The 3232-nt window shown below is 53.6% G+C and overlaps 1 protein-coding gene across 1 annotated transcript in view; it reads left to right on the forward strand.

The window, feature by feature from the left end:
* The first annotated feature begins 733 nt into the window (after positions 1 to 733).
* The window catches only part of POM121C (POM121 transmembrane nucleoporin C), a 60925-nt gene continuing 58426 nt past the window's right edge, over positions 734 to 3232 (forward strand). Inside the window, exon 1 of the mRNA XM_017857665.1 lies at positions 734 to 940. The gene's annotated coding sequence lies outside the window, so the exon portion shown is untranslated. The remainder of the gene's footprint in view (positions 941 to 3232) is intronic.

Consider the following 3232-nt stretch of genomic DNA (forward strand, 5'->3'; position numbering starts at 1 on the left):
AAAAGAAAAGAAAGAAAAAAAAAGAAAAGAAAGCCGTGGAGAGGTGCCAGAATCAGTTTCCAATAGACAGAGGAACTCCAGAGTTTGAAAACCCACCAATGGGGTTCTCTAATGCTCAGACTAGTAGAACAGGCTTTAGCTGTTCAGTTTTGGCCAGATTGTGACAGAATGATTGTGACTGGGGAAACCCCTTAGCAACTGTTAAAAAAAAAAAAAAAAAAAAAACAAAGTGCCCGTGAGTTTTGGTTTCAGTCTAAATGTGCAGTTTTCCAGGCAGTCTTCAGAACAATCTGAGTAACTTTCAAAGAACTAAATAAAAACCAACCATCAACGTCTCACCGTGGGAAATCGCCAACTGTGTGCGGAGCTGCTGTTCCCGGAGGTCCCAGGAAAACCTGGCACCAGCAAGGGTCAAATCTGAGTAGGGATTGGGGCTCGTAAGGAGCCACAGCCTTGGAGGCACTGAATACCTTTTGGGGGTGCGGGCCACCTGGGGACGAGTTAGATTCCCACTCTTGTACACAAGGGTGATTGGATTGGATTCCCCCAGTCTGCAAGGTGAAAGAGGAAGGCAGGACCCAACCTACTTTGTCTTCCCGCCCTCAATCTAAGAGTCTGGGAGCCAGCTGAAAGCAGGGAGCAGCCATGCCTCGTTGCCCGGCAACCGGCCACCTCGTGCCTCTGTCGTGGGAGTCGCCCCTCAGTGACGCAGGTGTGCGCGGTGCACGTCGGGACCACCACGAGGTTTCCGCCTGCCCGGGGTCCTCGCGCCCAACCGAGCTGCGGCCAGGCGGCTTAGGGAGGTTGGGAACTGGTCCTCGTGGCCCGGACTGGTGCAAGTAGAGGCCTCGGAAGTCGCAGCCGCCTTGGGGGGACACTTGCTGCGGCCGTGGTCTGGCCACCGCCCCCTGGGGCCCCCGTCTGGACATGGCCTGGTCGGGTGAGTCCCTTCCGCGCCCTGGGGCCGACTAGGCCTCTTGCATTTCCCGAGTTCGGCCCTGGGCAGGTCATCCTCGGCTTCCGACCTCCAGCATTGTGCGTTGTTGTCTTGAATTTTGGCAAGCATGTGACAATTAAAAGGCAGTTCCAGCGTGTGGTAGGTGTGGAGTGTGGCTCCTCAGCAAGTGTCCTGGCAAGTCGTGCTTTCGCCATCTTCATCCCTGCTCCCTGTGCTCCCGCTCCCTTGGGTCCCAGGATCCCACTCCTTCGATGGAACCGAGTCTTCCGTCCCTGCCTGGTGCTCCTGCCCTGGTTTCTGCTCAACTCAGCGTCGTGTCTCTGTTCCCCAAGGTTCTGTTTCTGTTCTGTGTTGCCCCCTCCCCCTGCCCCCGTTTTGTCTTTTTTCTTTCTTTCTTTCTTTCTTTTTTTTTTTTTGAGACGGAGTCTCGCTCTGTCGCCCAGGCTGGAATGCAGTGGCGTGATGTCGGCTCACTGCAAAGTCCGCCTCCCAGGTTCACGCCTTTCTCCTGCCTCAGCCTCCCGAGTAGCTGGGACTACAGGCGCCCGCCACCACGCCCGGCTAATTTTTTGTATTTTAGTAGAGATGGGGTTTCACCGTGTTAGCCAAGATGGTCTCGATCTCCTGACCTCATGATCCACCCACCTCGGCCTCCCAAAGTGCTGGGATTACAGGTGTGAGCCACCGCGCCCGGCTTTTTTTTTTTTTTTTTAAGAGACAAGGTCTCCGCGGGGCCTGGTGGCTCACTCCTGTAATCCCAGCACTTCGGGAGGCAGAGGTGGGGGGATCACCCCAGGTCAGGAGTTCCAGACCAGCCTGGCCAACAGAGTGAGACCCGTCTCTACTAAAAATGCGAAAATTAGCTGGGCATGGTGGCATGCACCTGTAGTTCCAGCTACATGGAGCTGAGGCAGGAGAATTGCTTGAACCCGGGAGGTAGCAGTTGTGAGTAGAGAACGTGCCACTGCACTCCAGCCTGGGCGACAGAATGAGACTCTGTCTTAAATAAATAAATAAAGACTCTTTCTAGAGAGAGAAAGAGACGAGAGAGAGGAGAGAGAGAGAGATCTCTGTCTCTGTCGCCCAGGCTGGGAGTGCGGTGGTGCTATCATGGCTCATTGCAGCCTCCAACTCCTGGACTCAAGAGATCCTCCACCCCACTTCCAAGTAGCTGGGACTACAGGTGTGCACAGCTGACCACGCCTGACTAATTTTTAAAGTTTTTTTTGTGTGTGAAAATGGGGTGTCCCTATGTTGCCCAGGCTGGAGTGCAGTGGCATGATCATAGCTCATGGCAGCATCGAACTCCTGGGCTCAAGCGATCCTCCCACCTCAGCTTCTGCATAGCTGGGACTACAGGCCCCCACCATGCCCACCTAATTTTTAAACATTTTCTGTAGAAGCAGAGTCTTGCTATGTTGCTCAGGCTGGTCTCCAACTCCAAACCTCAAGCCATCCTCCCACCTCTACCTTCCAAAGTGTTGGGATTACAGGCATGAGCCACTGCACCCGGCCTGTCTGTTCTGGACATACTTGGAGTTCTTGCTCTTCTATACCATCTCAATGAACAGGGTTGTTCAGATGGCTCCTAAAGGCTCCTAACAGGGCATATCATGTGAGGACTGCATTTCATCTGTTTGTAGGACAGTTGTATGTACCTTTTTCATACCTTAGACCCCGTTTAAATCTGAAGTGGTGGTATTTGCTTCCTCTCCCAGCCTTTTACCTCCTGTGCGTTCACTAAATTCACCAGTTGCTAAGGCATGAAACTGACAGATCTTACTCTGAATGTCCTCTTCCTTCTGGGAAGTGCCAGATCCTAGACAGCTGTCTCCATTTTTCTGTTCTTTGCATTCTCACTGCTCTCCCCCGGCCCCTCCTTCGGTACTTTAAGTATTAGCTTGCCTATTGCAGCAGTCTTTACTTTAGTCCTCCTGATTGCCATCTCCTTCTGCCATCAGTCTACCCATTCTCTTAAGACTAATCGCCGGGCGCGGTGGCTCAAGCCTGTAATCCCAGCACTTTGGGAGGCTGAGACGGGCGGATCACGAGCTCAGGAGATCGAGACCATCCTGGCTAACACCGTGAAACCCCGTCTCTACTAAAAAATACAGAAAACTAGCCGGGCGAGGTGGCGGGCGCCTGTGGTCCCAGCTACTCGGGAGGCTGAGGCAGGAGAATGGCGTGAACCCGGGAGGCAGAGCTTGCAGTGAGCTGAGATCCGGCCACTGCACTCCAGCCTGGACGACAGAGCGAGACTCCGTCTCAAAAAAA

The sequence above is a fragment of the Rhinopithecus bieti genome, unplaced genomic scaffold (genome assembly GCF_001698545.2).
Source record: "Rhinopithecus bieti isolate Rb0 unplaced genomic scaffold, ASM169854v2 scaffold_42772, whole genome shotgun sequence".
Lineage (NCBI taxonomy): Eukaryota > Metazoa > Chordata > Mammalia > Primates > Cercopithecidae > Rhinopithecus > Rhinopithecus bieti.